Raw genomic sequence first — 18,616 nt, 5'->3', positions numbered from 1 at the left:
CTACTTAGAAAGTTCCTTCACACTGGGAACATCATGGCTTGATACGTTACTTTAAACCTGAAGCATTGCAGTGAGTATCAAGTTGTACAGAGTGATTAACTTTTGAGGCAAACCTTTTTGTATAGACAAAAACAGTTATTTGTAGGGACAAGCTGTTTTGACAACATTCTTCTCTAGCAGAAAATAGCAGGCTTCCTCTTATAGCACAGACTAACTCTAACATAAATCTACATGCAGTTTTTATTATATACTATGTGAAAGAAATAGCATCGTTGCTTATTTGCACTGCATCTGCTATAGATAAACTAAGGAGTTAGGGCCAGATCCTCAGCTGGTGTAAGATGGCATAACTCCACTGAAGCCAACAAAGCTATGTCAGTAAACAACATGCAACGTCTTGTCCCCTACTGGAGAAAGAGCCATCAAGTGATGCAGGGCCTGACCCTTTATCATGATACTTAGCATTTTTTACAAGCATTAACCGACTAAGCCTCAGTTTGGGACATGTCAATAAGATTTATTAGCCCCATTTTACAGATGAGGAAACTGACTCACATAGAGATTGGTAGCCTGACATAAGAACATAAGAATAGCCATACTGGGTCAGACCAAAAGTCCATCCAGCCCAGTATCCCATCTATCGACAGTGGCCAATGCCATGTGACCCAGAGGAAGTGAACCTAACAGGTAATGATCAAGTGATCTCTCTCCTGCCATCCACCTCCACCCTCTGACAAACAGAGGCTAGGGACACCATTCCTTACCCATCCTGGCTAATAGCCATTAATGGACTTAACCTCCATGAATGTATCCAGTTCTCTTTTAAACCCTGTTATAGTCCTAGCCTTCACAACCTCCTCAAGCAAGGAGTTCCACAGGTTGACTGACTTTCAGAAATGCTTAGCACCTCAGCTCCTATAAAATTAACATAAGCAGAGGAGGGAATGGAATTCATCCTGCTACCTCCAGGCCATGGGAAAGAAAACTATGTGGTAGAATTGCAGTTGCAGAACTGCCAAGATCTCTATTCAGTGAATCTGGGACACTGGGACTACAAAAGTGCAGATCCTATGGGCTCTACCCAGTCTATCCTAACTGTGCCAATCAGAGTAGTGTGGAAACCACCAACATGGCACACAGGGCATGGAAGCCTTCACATGCAGGATGGTCTGCCTACCACACATGTAACCCCCTTCCCCCTCCCGCACAATCCCACAATAGGGCTTAAGTGACAGGGGCTTTGCATAGTTTCACTGTACCTGGATGAATTTCACTCTGACTGAATCAATCAGATACAGGCGTTCAAAACATCTCTGCTCATTTCACTGCTCCACTTCTATATTTTCATCGTTAAAACGAATAGCCATCATCTTACACGAAATATACTGGCCTAAATGCTGTTCTCTGTGCACAGGTGCAACGCCACTGAAGTCAATGAGGACTTTAATTAGTCCACTGAATCAAAAAATGCATTACAGAATTAATCACAGGAGGGAAAATTCCCTTTGGGAAAGGAAACCAGCTAATAATACAATGCATAGCCAGATGCAGGATTTTTGGTACCTCATAAGTAGGATCAGATGGGACTGACCAAGTCTACTTCCATAAGCTCAACTGCACTAAGTCACTCACACCATTCATCTTACGGGGTGTTTCCAGTGACAAGATATCCTGTAGTTATAACACATGTCAAAGATGCGGTTAACAATTTCATATTATGTATTGAAGTAACAATACTTTATAATGACAGGTGTCAGAGTAGTAGCCGTGTTAGTCTGTATCCGCAAAAAGAACAGGAGTACTAGTGGCACCTTAGAGACTAACAAATATATTTGAGCATAAGCTTTTGTGAGCTACAGCTCACTTCATCGGATGCATGCAGTGGAAAATACAGTGGGGAGATTTTATATACACAGAGAACATGAAACAATGGGTGTTACCATACACACTGTAACGAGAGTGATCAGTTAAGGTGAGCTATTACCAGCAGGAGAGAAAAAAACCTTTTGTAGTGATAATCAAGGTGGGCCATTTCCAGCAGTTGACAAGAACGTGTGAGGAACAGTAGGGAGAAAAAATAAACATGGGGAAATAGTTTTACTTTGTGTAATGACACATAATAGTCCAAAGGAGCAGTTACAGTGTACACTGTCAAATGTTTCAGTGTTTAAAGAATGCATCCATCTGTACCAAGCCATATTGCACTTTGATGCAATGCCCACCCTTTAATATGGCATGTCCTAGCCTTGGAAACATCGGTGCATGGAAACAAAATAGAAAGGACAGCAGTGGAATGGATGACCTTTTGGCTACTGTTTTGATCTTCAATATAACAGGATAGGGAACAGGATGTGTTTATTTTTAGCATCCTGGAAGCAACAATATAATAAAGTTCAAGCTGGGTATTCCGTTAAAAGCCATTATTTTTTGTATGTTTTAAGAAATGCTCTCAAAATCTGCTCCTGCAGGGAATTTAACTATGTTTGGCTTTGCATCCCGGGGCTACTCTGAAAATTTGAACAAAATCCATTAAGTATTTTTTAATTTAGGTACACATGAAAAAAATACATGAATCAGACTTTAAGATACACTGTCTTAACATTTGCATTCCACAAACTTAAATGTGGTTTTGTTTTCAAGCATCAAACTTGGTCCTGATACAATTTTTCATCAGGGACAGTTTCTGATACTTTTCCTCTGGGTTAGTAGCACTTTACTCCACAAACAGTCCCACTGATTTTTATGGGATGACTTGTGAAATAAGGTACTATTGAATGTGATTAAAAGTGTCAGAAGTATTAAGAATGCACAATACATCATTTTCTTTACTGACTTAGGCATGCATCAAGTTATAGAGGCATGATTTACATTTACAAAGGTCATGCTGGTGTGGCCCCCTCTCATATCCGACTTATCTATGTGCTTTGTCTTTAAGGAGTAATCCTGGGACAGGTATTTCTCCATCCTGCTCTGTGGTAAAGATTAATTATTTAACTTCTCTGCAACCTTTTATTATCTTTAAAACCTAGTGGTCCACCAACTTTTCTACAGGCCTCCTAACTTCTGATCTTCTTAAATAAGATCTTATTATTTGTCTCGATTGTCTGGTTGTTCTTCAGATTTCTTTTTCTTATCCCACTTAACATCCACCTTGTACCTCAACTGCTCAAGTTTGGTCCTATTTCCATCAACTGGGCTGAATGTTAATACTTAGTACTTTTACAGAACCTTATATCCAAGGACTTCTGAATATTTGACAAAATTTAACCGGATAGGTCTTTCATAACTCCTGTTAGGATAATTATGGTAAGTAATATTATCTCCATTTTACAGATGGGGAAACTGAGGCAATATTAAGTGACTGGCCCAAAGTGACATGGCATGGCACTATTCAAGGTGAGACCAGAATACCAGTATCCTTATTTTCAGCCCTGAGCTCCATGCATTAAACACAGAGAATAATATTTTGGATCATATATCTCTGCTCTGCTATATAATCAGACTCTTAAAAGGAGCATTCTGGATTCAGACATTCCTTTATATTCTCTTCCACAGTAAACTAATTAGGAATGGCAAAAGAGTGTGATTGTCCTGTCAGTGCATGTTTCCATACCTCTACTTAACACTTCTCAGGAACAAAATACTCACATACATTCAATGCGTGTGATTTCCAGCTAGAAAGTTAGTTTTAATTAACTTGCCCTCTCCTAATTCATTCATGTCTAGTTAATGTGGATAAGAATAACATTCTCCATCTTCTGTAGCTGAGTCACACATGGAGCTGTATCCCCATTCACTCCGGTAGGCACATGCCTTTATGCTTCAAGGGATATATGGCTGTGGAATTATTTCCAAAGCTCTGACATATTTACAGAGAACTTTTCCCACCACATAAAATATTTTTATTGCATGGTATTAAGACAACAAAGTGGTTCTTCTTCAGTCTCTGATGTATTTTTGCCATCACGTTGTTTTTAGTCTCACCATTTATTTTTTTCCTTTTGATAAAGGAAAAAAAATCTGAAAGATTACCTTGGATAGAGGAGTATCACTGGGGTTATTACGTTTTTATCTCTTATTTGCCATATTATCTGTGCCACCATTTTGTGCACAAATACTGTATTAATAATATCCTGTACAAATTCCTGATAATAAATGGGCAGTCTTTTAATTTCACAACTGGATGTTTCTCCTCTCTCTCACCCCCCATAGTCCCTGCCGCCCCCCCCCCCATGCTTGTAAAGCCCACATAGGATTTTTCTATTTGCAAATTCTCCACTGAATCTAGGACCTAACTCCCATATATAGTAAATCAATTACAGAACTAGTGTTTATATTTAAAAGGAATGCTTTAGGAGAGATCTAAAATAACTGGGAGATATTTATTCCAAGACTAAAAGTATATATCAGCAAATCCCTTTCATATCTGCTACCTAAAAAAAAAACACTGCAATTATTAATCTAAAAGTCTGAATGCAAATCGTTGAGAGGAAAATTAATGAAAGAAGGGATGGTCTTGTGGTGATACTTCCTTTCTCTCACCCTTTGTCTGTCTTGTCTATTTAAGACTGTAAATTCTTTGCTGTAGGGACTGTTTCTTACTGTGTGTTTGTAGAGCTCCTAGCATGATGGGATCCTACACTTGATTGGAGACTCTAGGCACTACTATAATAAAAATAATTAATGGTAACAATAATGTCTGTCTCCCACAGACCTAAAATAGATATTGACTGCTACTCAGTATCGTTAATATTTCTTTAATGCAGATGAGGTACTCGGTGGTGCACAGTGCAAAAAACTAAAGATAGTCCTTCTCTGCAAAGAACTCTTTGTTCTGATTTGGGACAAACACATGTCAAAATATCATAATTTATGGTGGGATGAAAATTACAGTTTTCTAATCCAGAGGTTGGGATAACTTTGCATGCATCTTTTTTCCTGGTCATACAAAAGTAAGTCATAGCCTCATTATTTTTTGTCAGCTTTGTGAAGGGACTTGATTGAGGACTGTGGGGGTGACCTGGTCTGGGAAAGGCATTCCATACATAGAAGTCGTATATTTGTTGTATTATTAAGAATAGACCTCTTGAATATAACAGACGCAGTAAGTACACAAAATAGTTCCAACTAGGGTGACCAGACAGCAAGTGTGAAAAATCGGGACGGGGGCAGGGGATAATAGGAGCCTATATAAGAAAAAGACCCAAAAATTGGGACTGTCCCTATAAAATCAGGGCATCTGGTCACCCTAGTTCTAACATATGGGATCATCTCATTAATGCAGGGTCCAGTTCTGCAAGCTTACGTCCAATGAGTAGCCCATGGAATCTGTTACATGCATAGTTAACTGAAGTTGTCTTTGCAGAATCAGACCCATATTGTTTAAGATTCTAGATTTCATCAACTTTAGAATACATAGTGAGATGGTAAGCTAAATACAGCCCCTGTGCAATTACCTTACAGTAAATGGATGAAATGGCACGGTAGACAGTGTGTTCTAAATCTCAGTAACAAACACAAACTGATATCAGAACTTCAGAAAAAATGACAACAAAGATTTTGGTATTATGTACAAAAGCTTCTGAGTCAAAGTAGTGCATGTCCTTACAACTACAAATACAATATGATCAAACCTAGCCTTGTTAATTATATGTATTATCGTTATTTTAGGAATAAAAAAAATAGTCCTGCTAAAGTGTTGACATTTGGTATATAATACATTTTAAAGGTTGATTTCCGCATATAGTCTAACATTTGATTTTGCCCCCAAATGTTTACAGCATAACTGAATACCAACTTTTTATTGTACTCTTTGTATTCTGGAAATGTCCCACTCTGTCCTAGTTAGAACCAAGTAATAATTGTTTGTTTTATAATAATTATACTAGCAGTACATATTGCTGTAAGCATGTAAAATGATTATGTTTTAAACAATCATGTTTTAAATGATTTCTTAGTTATGACCCCTATCCACTTAATTGTATGTGTATATTTGGGGCCCAAGCCTTGATTCTGCAATCAGTGTAAGTTCTCTTGAGTACTGTCAGACTTCAGGAATGTGCTCTGATGATCTGGGCTACCTCCAGTTGTGAATATTTGAATGAGTGATAGTTGCAGGGTCTCTCTGAAACACACCTTGTAAAATTCTTCATCATAAAAGAGTGAGGTGTGTTAAGATCTGCCTTAAAATTTGATCCCAAATGAAGAAGGGAGAACTTCCTCTGTACTGGTGAGACTTGGCAAATCTGTCAGATTTTTAAGTCTTCAGCCTTGTTCATAACTATCCTGGCATCACTTGGCCTAGGGTCCAATCTGACCTGGCCTGGCTCTTTGGAGCCTTTCTGACTTTTAGAGCTGTTGCTAGGAAACCATCATCCTCCATTGCAGTTTATATAGTTGAATCACATGAAATCTGCCAAGCACATCCACTAATGGTCCGATCCTACTTGTTTTTTTTGCCATTGATTTAAATGAGAGCAGCATGAGATCCTTTTTACAGTTCACTTCTCAAGATGTGGCCACTCCGTCTTTCCCAAACCTCAGCGGCCAACCAGTGTGGAGAAGGACTGAGCATGTTCCCTACTCACACAACATCCTTCAGGGAAATAACATGCCCCTGAGTACTTTCACCTCTTAATCTTGTCCTGATTTTCAGAACGAAGATCCAAGGGAATTGTGTTTTGTGAAGAACTGAACTGTACTTCCCTTCCCAGGGATTGTGATTTCTGCTCTGTTTGGAGATTTCCTGACTGTAGCATTATTAGCAAGTCAAATACCTGATTACTAGCACCACCATACAGTCCTCTAACACCTTCCACCTAAGGATCTCAAAGCACTTTACAATTGTAGATGAACAAAGTCTCATAACAGCCTCATAAGAAGCAATGTTCCCATTTGCAATCACCTTGGACAATCTCATTAACACATGACAAAAATAATTTCCTATGAAACAATTTGCACATAGAGCTTTTCTATTAATTAATTTTTCAACAGTAATTTTATAGGATGAGTCAAACAGCTTATTTCTAACCTTCTGAAATGTGTAAAAGCACAGCATTTCCACACACCCCATATGTTAATCCCAGCATCTGTGTATGCACAATTGTGCACTTTACATTTCTTTGCCCACAGGGAACAAAATGAGGAGAATCTATCATCTCTACAATCTTGCATTTAAAAAATGGCATTTGTTTCAAAACCCTGCTATAGCTTTTACTTACTTAACTAATACTTGTTAGAAACTGGTCATATGGTTGTTGGGGTTTTTTTTCTTTTAACCTTCTGTTTTTGTCTTCTAGCTGTCAGTACTGTATGGTCAAACAGCTCAAGTACTGGAAAGATATGGCCTATTTCACCCTACACAAACACCCCTACACCTCTGGAAAAATGTCAAGAAAGACTCTTAAACGGCAACTTTAGTCTGCAAATTTTTACAAACAAACACATTTCTTGAAACCCATCTCAATGCACAATTGACAACACACACACACTTGGATGTAAGAAAGAAAATATCAGTGAGAACTGCAGTAGTGATCAGGATCCCTAGTCCTGAAAACAACCAGGTTATAAAACATTCTTTTGATTGTTTTTTTTTCCCCTTTTGTTTTTAACTCTCAGCATACCAAGAATGTTATTGGTAAGGAAGGAAAAGGCCTTACCATGCAGTGCATCAGGAGGAGAAGAGAAGCAGAGAGCATGCTGCAGAGATTAAGCTCAGCATGGCATACAGATATCTTTTGGAATTGAAGAAGATTGTCCAACCCATTCTTCTTAATAAAGCGGACAAGTTTTCTCTAGGCTTGAATTTTTCACCAGAAGTCAGATCCTTAAAGTGCATTATATTTTCTTCTTCGGGAGATGTATTTCCTCCAGTTAAGTTTCAGTGCAGCAATGCCATTTCCAATCAGCTCTCAGAAGTTCTTCATTCCCAGATACATGGTGTCAGAGCGACTCCAAAGAAAATCAAAGAAAGAAAGGGGAAGGGGGAGGGAAAGAAAGAAAACACCTTACTGAGGCCCTGAAATTACTATGCGAAGAAAAAATAATGTATTCTCCCTCTCTCTACATATGTTCACAGTAAACAATATGATCTATTTGATCTAATCATGTAGGGAGAGCGGGTTACTATATAATAAACCAAACCAATCAAAATCAAACTTTCCTAATTCCCACATGGTGCATATTCATTATTGCTGCACTACCAAACAACCTTTGTAATCTTAAGGAATCTTTGAAACCATCTTACCAAGACATCAGCCATCCGTTTTCTTTCCCAACTATTGTGGGCGTTAGAAATTCTACATTAGCTTTGGAGAACCCTTGGCAAAAATAAGTAAGTAAATAAAAGAATACATTAAGTATAAAAGCGAAGCCCCTAAAGAAGAGGAGAGTTTAAGAGATATCGTGTCTGAAGTTCCATGGATATGCATACACTAAATCACTATAGGGAGTAGGGTGACCAGATAGCAAGTGTAAAAAATCGGGACAGGGGTGGGGAGTAATAGCTGCCTATATAAGAAAAAGCCCCCAAAATCGGGACTGTCCCTATAAAATCAGGACATCTGGTCACCCTAGTAGGGAAAGGAGAACGGATAAAGGACAATGGCTAAGGGAAGATGGGTGGGGTGGGGGGGAGTTGAGTGGGATCCTGAACCATCCTGAGCCTCCCACCTTCTCCTTGGCAGCAGCTTGGGCTTCCCCTGTACCTTCTGCAAAGCATATTAATTGATTCTAGTTGCTGAGCAACTAACTCTTGGGAGTCACACTGACACCTTCACCACAGCCTCAGCAGTAGCAGCACTGAGAAGAGGAAGATCCAGAGGGCATGGTTTCTGTCTCCCTCCTACCTCCACCTCTCCGCAATTGTATGTTCAGTTTCCCTGCAGGAAACCTTGGCAAATTTTTGCACTGGAAAGCAAAAAGTCCACATTAATGCAGAGGGGAGGGGATGTGGGTTGCCCTCCTCCCTCTCATGCTGCACTGACAGGACTCAGCTGAATAGCCCTGCTTCATGCTGACAATGCTGCTGCTGCTGCTGTAAAAGGGAATTCCTCTGGCTCTGCAATCCCAAGAGGGGCTGCAGTGGACTGGGGCACTCTAGGTCAGGAGGGCTGGCGTGGCAAAGGAAAACCGATCCATGCACCGGCAGAAATGGATGAACTGGGGTGCAAGGGACAAAGGAGTAGCTAAATTACAGCACTCCACTGAAAAGCGAAGCTGAATTAATCCTCTGGCTCCATATGCATGTTGCAAAACATGTAGTTAATGCAATGAGCAACTTTTGTAATTATAGTTGCATGCAGGTTTGAAATACACTATACTAATGACCATCCACCAAGCAGTGACTGCTGAAGCCATCCTCTTGCAATCACATTCATTGGACAGTATTGTAATGTCCAATCACAGCTACTGTATGGTACATTTACACCACTCTTTCCAAACACAGAGACAGACACAGTCTCTGACCAGAAGAGCTTGTAAATTAAGATAGAGTTTGCAGTTCTCTGGATGTATTTCCAATAATATGCATTTCAGAGCTATACAACTTAATTCCATCACTAGTTTATTCGATCTTCTGGTTAATTTGATCAAAATTTCATGAGCTAACTCACTTGTAGTTTTTAAAACAGCACAAATGCTTTCCCAATAATTTTTGCGCATTAAGTCAGCAATACTGGATAATTCAATGATGAGCTATAGAAAGTTGCCATTTAGAGGTCATTCCGGCAGCTGCTCCTTTGGACGAATTACCATTGTTTTCAATGTGGCTGCAGGATTGGGTCCTTAATAAGGAAGGCCAAAATTTGGCATGAGACTGAAGAGTATGAGATAGAAGGCACAGCAATACTAGGGTGACAAATACTATACAAATAATCAGAGGCAACTAGGCAGAGCCTGATTAGAGCCCATTGAAATCATGAGAGTCTTTCCATTGACTTCAATGACCTTTAGATTAGGGCCACATAGACCAATGAAGAACCATGCAATGATTTAAAAAATGGCTACAAACAAATGTGTTGAACAGTCACATTGGATAAAGTCTGAGGTCCTTACTCATGCCTCACTTAGGTAAACTTCCACTGTCTGAGTAAGGACTGAGAAAAAGTGAAATGGCCTCATGACTCAGCCCACTCTTACAGGCATTATAAGCCCCATCAAATCCTAAACCAGATGTGTTACATGTGATGGTTATCAAAGATATAAACTAGATCAACTATTTCAGTTCAAGTGCCACCATTAGGAAGAGCAGGGTCTTAAGTACTGTGTGAACATGCAGCCACATAAATGGACACATAAAACTCCCTTTTGAAAAGCTACCACATATATCCTGTTTTGTGCTGCATAAAGCGCTGACTATTTGGTGGAGGAGGGTACAAGGCCACACTATGAATAACAGTGAGGTTTGTGCTAGTGGACTGGGGGAGGTGGATCCTCCGTTATGCTGGGCCTTGATGTATTACTTTGGGAGTTTTTCCATGCCTCCTAGCATTCTCTCTGCTTCTCCCTGAACACCCTCTGCTTCAGCTTTTGAAATGGGGATAATCAGAACTGAACACAGTGTTCCACCTAAGGGCCACTGATTTATATAATCAATTCCACGTTATTCATTTGTCACGGCACCTCTTCTTTTGGCATCTCAATTTCTGATAGTACCTCATCTTTATTACCAGATAAGAGTAAGTCTGACAGCATAGATATTCTGTGGTGGTGACTGATGCAAATAATTCATTAACTTTTTCTGAAACTTCTATATATTCTTAAATTGCTCCCTGGCCTTTACCCCCTGGATATATATACTCACATCAATGAAAGTGCTACAGTGCTATAGGGCAGGGGTTTTCCATGTACTGCCCAAGGTTCTCTTTCTGGTAATCCAAAAGTTCATAAGAACATACAGGAAGTGTAGTGGGAAAGGAAGTAGGGTTGGTAGCATGTGCATATAGGGGTGCATGTGTATGCATTGAGAGGTGAAAGGAAGTTTCATGAGATAATACCTCTCCTACAAAATGATCCACAGAATGGAAGAGCATGAGAACCAGGGAAAACCACTAGACCCATTGCAAGACAGGGATGCTATCGTGCTGATCCTGCTTAGCATGCCACTTGCTTTTCTGAAAGAAACCGAAAGTTTATACAGAAGGAGGAGAGGAGACAATGGAGAAGTGATGGCAGAGCGTGAGAGAAAAAAGGAAACTGATCTTTATTGTGAGCTTGTATAATGATTTATAAAGTTCCATAGAAAACCTCATGCTAAAGTCTCAAAACTACAGATTGGGCAAATAGTACATTGTCAGGTTAAAAAAATATAGAAATGTATAAGGAGGAGGAGAAAACATGTGCCCAGGGGTCTGGGAAATTTTAAAGATTTCAACCCAGGGAACAGACACAGCTGGGGAGGTCTCTCTGACTATTCTGTGCACATAAATCATTGAGCTTGCATGAAAGTAACTCAATATATACAGAGTATATAATAATTCTTGGCAATAGCTATTAGTTATCAGTCGTGATTTTTCTATTATCATTTCATCACATATTTGTTACCCAGTTACACTGTGTATTTATCTGTTTTTATTGCAGGCAGCGAGCCCTTTGGGAAGAATGGCAATATGCTGCTGGTATTTCAGTAGATCTTACATTGTATTTTATTTCTACATCGTGAAATCCATTCTTTTAATAGGAAGCTGGATTCAAATGGAATGTATGCTACCTCTCTGCACAGAGGCAAATTTCATCAAAAGTGCCAAGGAAGGGCAGCAGAAGAACAAAGCAATACAATGAAACAACTATAAAAGTAAACAAGGCAACAACTGGTGATTCCAACTGGGCACACAAGAATCAGGAGACTTCAAATTATTAGAAAAAACCTCAGTGAGAAAAGACAAGAGGTGTTAATGTCTGTATAATATTTAGAAAATGCAAAGCACTACAGATAAAATTTAACCCCATGCAAGGGGCCAGCACAACCATCTAAGTTCCATTTCAGCCCTCAAAAAGGTGCTGCATAGGTCTTGAATGTCACTGGATATAATGCTATGTATTATTATGCACTGAGAAGCTCTGGTAAAGTATATGCTTCACTTCCTGTTCCACTTTCTTCTAGTTTATCTTTCCCCGCACTTTCTATCCTTTCAATATCATCATTACTACTCCCTAACTTTTGTTCTAACCGTTATCATTACTGGGTCCCCATCCACAGAGAGGTACAATTTCACTCCAGATTTCCTCCAAACAGCATGCCAGTGGCATTCATGCATAATATGATTCAAGTGGCAGGAGAAAGCTGAGCATAGTAACCCCTAGCCACTCCTCCAATTTCATCCACTTCCCTGCCACATTCTTGCTTGACCCTACCAGCAGTTCCTAGAATACCAAAAGATCAAACTTCATTCTAACTATTATCATATTTAAATACATTAAAGAGACCATTCCATGGCCACTTGTAAATTACAGTCTTGCCAAAATAGTTGTCATTTTTCACTCCCTGAATTTCCTGTTTAAAAACAATCTCATTTGTAGAATATTTGAAAAGATGTGTTGTGTGCATGGAAATCATTAGGTATTAAATAATATGTGCAATTTACAATACATGCTGAATTTTAATGAAGAGTATGTGAAATAAGTAATCCATACATCAGAAGAAGTTGTCTGGAAATGTTTCTAACTCTGACCTTTCAATGATCCCATTTCTCTATTAATATTCTGTCTATTGCAGTAAAACCAACCAAGTTGATTTTTTGCCTTTTTAGTTTAAATACTGTTTAAGATATTTGAGTTTCAGGGATTTCATCTCCACATCGCAATCAGCAATTAACAGGACAATCTCTAACCATGTGAAAAAGTACAGTTAAGTTTTTTTTTTAAATCTTCAGAATATATTGAAAAAATAGACATGCATAATCATATTTACCTGGGTAATACACTGTTTTCACAACAATCTAAAGAATAACTGACTTTCTTTGGAATATATGTTCAATAAAATATTACATTATACCTTTAAATTTAACAAAAAAGATTTTTACAAAGCAAGTACTATTACAAATAAATGAGCACATTATTATTGTATTCTTTTTATCTGTATCTGCATTCCATATGGTAACAGGTGAGATTCTTCTCTCACTTATGCCAGTGCACAACAAGATTAATGTAGTTACATCAGGGAAAAACTGGTGCAAGTCAGAGGAGAATCAGGCTGGTAGAATGCAAAGCATCATGAATTGGTTGTAGCTTCCGTGTCTACTTTTAGATCCATGCTCTTGTTTCCTTTAAGTAAATGCTATTGCACTGGAACTTGAAAAGTAACTTGTATAATAAAAGACTTAAAAAAAAAGGTCTCCAGCTCATGACTGTAAATTGATGGATTTACTTTTACCTTTGTCACTTTAATCTAAAATATAGTTGTAATGGGTCTGATTCTAATCTTACTTACATTGACTTTACACTGGTGTAATTCCATTGACTTTGGTGAACTCATTCTGGATTTACACTGGAGTAACTGGAAGCAGAACCAGGCTTCTTGGGCCACATTCTACTCTCACTTAAACCAGTATAAAACCGCAATTTTCCCATTGCTTTAATGAAGTTACTCCAGATTTGCACTGGTGCGACAGAGAGCACAATTTAGCGTATTATACAGTAACTGTATCCCAGCACATAGATATCAGAATATCTAACTAGTGTTACAGGCACATTGCATGCAGTAAATACATAGAATAAATGTTTTCTTTTTTGAAAAGAAAATCCTTGTTTCAAAAACACTTCCAAACCACATCAGTGGAATACTGCTAACACCTCAATTTCAATTCCAGCAGATTTAAAAGTGACATATTGTGCTACAATGCAATTTATTATAACAAGAGAAAGACGAATTTTATCTTTCTAGGTCAGCAGCGCCGAATCAAACTTCTGAATCAAAAGGAGGAGTCTGACACTGCTTTCATTGAAGTCAGCAGCAAAACTCCATTTGACTTCTAGATTTGGCCCTCTTTTGTTATTAGTTATATTCTTTTTCATACCAAAGTGGTTGGCATGTTACACCAAATGAAGAAAGAGCGAGTAATGCATTTCATGTTGCTTACATAAAATGGTCCAATTTTTATGTTAAAACACAATAGGAGTTTAAGATACCATTCTTTGAATGGCCTAAGAAATGCAATGATGTATTTGCGCATTCTCTGTTTATAGCTGAAGCTCATCAGAAAAAAAAAACTTCTGTACAGCTGTGTAATAAGACAGGACATGCAATGCATGAATTCACTGAATCTCAAGGGTACTCCTCTGCCTGAAATCCTTTTCTACAGAAGCATATTCACAGTAGGCAAAGAAAAGCTCTCAAGTAAGCTAAGCAGAGCAACAGTTACTGCTGCTGAGTGCACATTATTTCTGAATTGGCAATATACCTATTGAGCAAAAAACATTACAGTATGTTAAAGGAGGATTAGACAGGCATCAGCTAAATTAGTCCTATTAAAGTTTAGTTACGCTCTCTCGTGTGTATTAAATGATATTACTGCTTAATAACATAAGCATAAAAGACAAGCAAAAAGTGTTTCTTTTTCATATTTATTTATAAGCAATAGCAGTCTTTTGAAAAAAAAGGGGAAATTTCCTTCACTGGGGTATCCCCCAAGTATTGGGATAAGTAAAAGAAAATTATATATTCATATTATTCACTCAAGTGGAATTTTCATTGATAAACTGGGACCTCAATACTAGTACTTTTGGTTACTGCTTTATAAATTCTTTGCGGGGCTGAATACCTCATGTTAGCCAAGGTACTCCCTAAAGATTATTAAACACTTTGAATAAAGGGGTAAGTGCATTGCAGGAAAATGTTACTAGAAAAAAAGTGCACTTTGAGAGATTTGGTATAAGATAATTTTTTAAAGTATCTGTTCTCATCATTGCTATTAAAAGTACTATTCCTTTCCAGAATTCCCTTTTCAAGACCAAAAAAACCCCCAAACCCTCCACAGCTCTAGTCTATTTCTTTTGCTTCATAAAAGCAAGCCTCATCAAGCAATTAGTTAATGCCTGCAGAATTGTTTTCTGCCAAGAGTGAAGGCACCCTTATGAGCATTCCTCTGCTGAAAGACATCAGAACAAATTCTCCATCACTAAACTTTATATCAAATACACTTGAGTTGTTGTGAAAATTGACTTGAGTCCTTTGTTTGTCTCTTCTGAGACCATGCTGTTTATCAGTCCACTGATGAATATTTGCAAAGATTTACAAATGAATAATGAGCAGGGATTCACAGTGGCCCACTCAGAGTCAACAAACAAACAAAAATCACTCCCATGACACTTAACGTTTTCCTTTCTCCTTTAAAAGGACAAGAAAGAAGAAAAAAATACACACCTATTTTCTGAATATTCTCTTTTGCCTCCTTCTTTTCAATCTGAGTCCTTTAGTGTCTCTCTATCTTTAATTATTTAACCACAGTGTATGCACATCTTAAATCCTTTCTGTTTTAATATCTCAATCCCTTTCATGGATTAATCTGCAGTTGAGATTTTAATGAGAGCTATTTCTCATGCTCTTATGTTAAATTATTATACAGGGGAGAAAGTGATAATAATCCTGTCTTCTGTCAATTATACATCTAATTATTCATAGATTTTTATGTATAATTGTTCTCTGCCAGCATGCTTGGTTTTAATTATCATAGGCAAATTGGAAAACACAGTTTAAATTAATTGCTTTCTGCAAACAAGCATAATTTCTGCATTCTAAAAAGTATGAATATTAATAATGCAACCCAATACTGCCTTGTTTAGTAGACACTCCTGCAAAAAGAAATCCATCTTTAGACATTCCCCATTAATAAAAATAATTGCTTTTAAAGCTAGCAAATATTCTCAGATGAAAGTGAAACCATGTTAATTAAGAGAAAACTTGCCAAGCAATTGATTTACAGTCAAAAAGATATATATTTTAAACATAACATACCTTTTCTGTTGAAAGCCAAGAAACTATACGTCCCACCTTTAGAAGAGCTTCAGTGACAATATTTAAAGAGAAGAGCTGACCTTTCAAGGGGAAGAAGAAAAAAGAATTAGCTTTCTTGGTTACATTCCCAATAAAGGGCTAGGAAACCCTTTGCTTACTACAATATTTCTGCAAGCTGAAACATAATACAAGACGCAGAACTTCTGTCAAATTTAAAGTGACAAAGTTCAGTTTAGAAAACAGTTTACTCAGAAGAGCTATTCAATCAAAAGCAACTGAAGAGAAGTTTAACAGAAAGCCACATCTACATAGGTTATTAATTCTATCAAATGTATTAACATTGTTTTAATCAGAGTAACAAACCGTGTGGTAAACAGCTAGGAAGGGCCAATCTACAAGCAGAAATATGATGAAAAAAGATTTAGGCACAGGTTCTTCACTACCTAACACTACTTCAAGTACAACTATTCATTACAATATACAAAAGCACACAGGTCTTTAATACCTTTATTAATTAGGAGTTTCTTTTAATATTCTTGAATATGGAAGACAATAATATAGCAAAATAAATTTTACAACCTATAGGGGGTGGATTTATAACCTGACCAACAGAAGATGACAACATGTAAAGTACTGCTGCATATTTAAGCATTCAAATAATACACAGGCTGCGTCCGTATCAGACACATTTTTCCACTCAAATTCACACACTAAAACAGAAGCCTCTAAAACATACCTATTTGTCTTATATGAGATTAAAACATTTCAGACAGCAAAGTTTTCAGGGCTTTCCCTCTCATGGCAGTCAGCTACTGGAATTTAGCTTACATGGAAATAATTACATTCTTCCATCTCTTATCTTCTTCTGTAGATGAGAGCTGTTGATGATGCCTGCAGCCTTGTTAGAATACTATTGTAATCCATTCAAGCTTCTGGAGATTGCTCAGGTAACCAAGACAAAATACGTACATCGTCATCAGGCTCAGGAGCAGCTTGGCATTTTCCTTGCAGTTTGTCTCTTCTTTTTTCAATACTTTATTTTAAAAATACTTCAAAACTGGATGTAGTACAGGCGTTGCTATTTATACAGCACTCTGCACTGCTTGACTTGAACAGAAAGAAGAGAGTAAATGAAAGTGAATAGTACAGAAATGAAAATGCTTTTACATATTTAGCCTTTCCCAAATGACAGGGTTATCATTTTAGGAGCAGAAGGCAGATTAAAAAGATGATTCAAATGGCTAGAGAAGCAGGAAGGAATGAAGAAGATACAAGTAGCAGCCCAGGAAGCAGCAGGCAAGGATGGTGTCTTGTGATTGCTTTGAGTTAATACTCCTCAGGGGGAGATGAAAAAAAAGTACAAATACAGCAAAATCTGTTTTACAAAGTAAAAATCTGTTGGATCTGCCAGGCTCTTCTGGCAAAGTACAGTATCTGTACTTACTCAGTTAATTCTAGCATTATAGCCAGTGTGCAGAGAACTCTATTAAATTATCAGCTTTGCTCTTGTTGCAAATACCATAGGTAGAAAAAAAGAGAAGGAAAATTCAGGCTTTATATAACATACTGGGCTTGATCCTGCTCCCATCAAAGTCAATGAGAGTTTGGTCACCACCTTGCAATATAAAGGGGATTATGGCATTTTGTCAGACTATTGAATAGAAAGGTTTGAATGGATCTAAATTACACATGCCTGATTTCCTATAACATCAGCAGTATATGGGCCAGGTGGAGCGAGGTGCTGCGCACTCTCAACTGCCACCAAAGGCAATGAGAGTGCAGGGAGCACTGCATCTCAGAGGTTTGAATCCTTAATTTGCCCTCCTGTTAACATACATTCCTAAATCTAGTTATAGTGCCAAAATAAAGCTATGGCTGAGGAAAACTTTTTCCTGTGAGCACCTGTTATCAGGTGCTTATAACGATCAGAAAAAAAATTATCTTTGGGGCCGAAATGTCCCATGGTTGTTCTCACCCTAAAGACAAGGTGTTCATTTTTTTTTCTAAAGTTTGGTAAAATTCCACTTGGCTAATTGTAAGTCATCCAAACAGGACAAAAAGACTTTTTCATGCTTTAAAAAATTGTTCAGGTGCCTATTTCAACCACGGATAACCCCACAAACCTGACTGCCATATCACCCTTTTAGTGTTGTTTCCCCAAATCTGCCTGTCAAGGTTCCTTACCCACTCGGAACTCTAGGGTACAGATGTGGGGACCTGCATGAAAAAACCCCTAAGCTTATTTTTACCAGCTTAGGTTAAAACTTCCCCAAAGTACAAACAATTTTACCTTTTGCCCTTGGACTTTATTGCTGCCACCACCAAGCATCTAACAGATATATAACAGGAAAAGAGCCTGCTTGGAAACGTCTTTCCCCCCAAAATCCGCCCAAGCCCTACACCCCCTTTCCTAGGGAAGGCTTGATAAAAATCCTCACCAATTTGCATAGGTGAACACAGATCCAAACCCTTGGATCTTAAGAACAAGGAAAAAGCAATCAGGTTCTTAAAAGAAGAATTTTAATTCTTAGGAAAAAAGTAAAAGAATCACCTCTGTAAAATCAGGATGGTAAATACCTTACAGGGTAATCAGATTCAAAACATAGAGAATCCCTCTAGGCAAAACCTTAAGTTACAAAAAGACACAAAAACAGGAATATACATTCC

At 37.9% G+C, this 18,616-nt stretch overlaps 1 long non-coding RNA gene across 1 annotated transcript in view; it reads right to left on the bottom strand.

Annotated features, from left to right (window-relative positions):
- Window positions 1-17,377, bottom strand: part of LOC122466393 — a 35,311-nt gene extending 17,934 nt beyond the window's left edge. Inside the window, exons 1-3 of the long non-coding RNA XR_006291832.1 lie at window positions 16,686-17,377; window positions 15,950-16,029; window positions 7,659-7,950 (exon numbers count right to left, since the gene is read on the bottom strand). This is a non-coding gene — a long non-coding RNA (uncharacterized LOC122466393). The remainder of the gene's footprint in view (window positions 1-7,658; window positions 7,951-15,949; window positions 16,030-16,685) is intronic.
- Window positions 17,378-18,616: the final 1,239 nt, after the last annotated feature.

This window comes from Chelonia mydas, chromosome 6 (genome assembly GCF_015237465.2).
Source record: "Chelonia mydas isolate rCheMyd1 chromosome 6, rCheMyd1.pri.v2, whole genome shotgun sequence".
NCBI classification, from domain to species: Eukaryota; Metazoa; Chordata; order Testudines; family Cheloniidae; genus Chelonia; species Chelonia mydas.
Note: the sequence above shows the minus strand (reverse complement) of the source record. Positions and strands in the feature narration are given on the sequence as shown.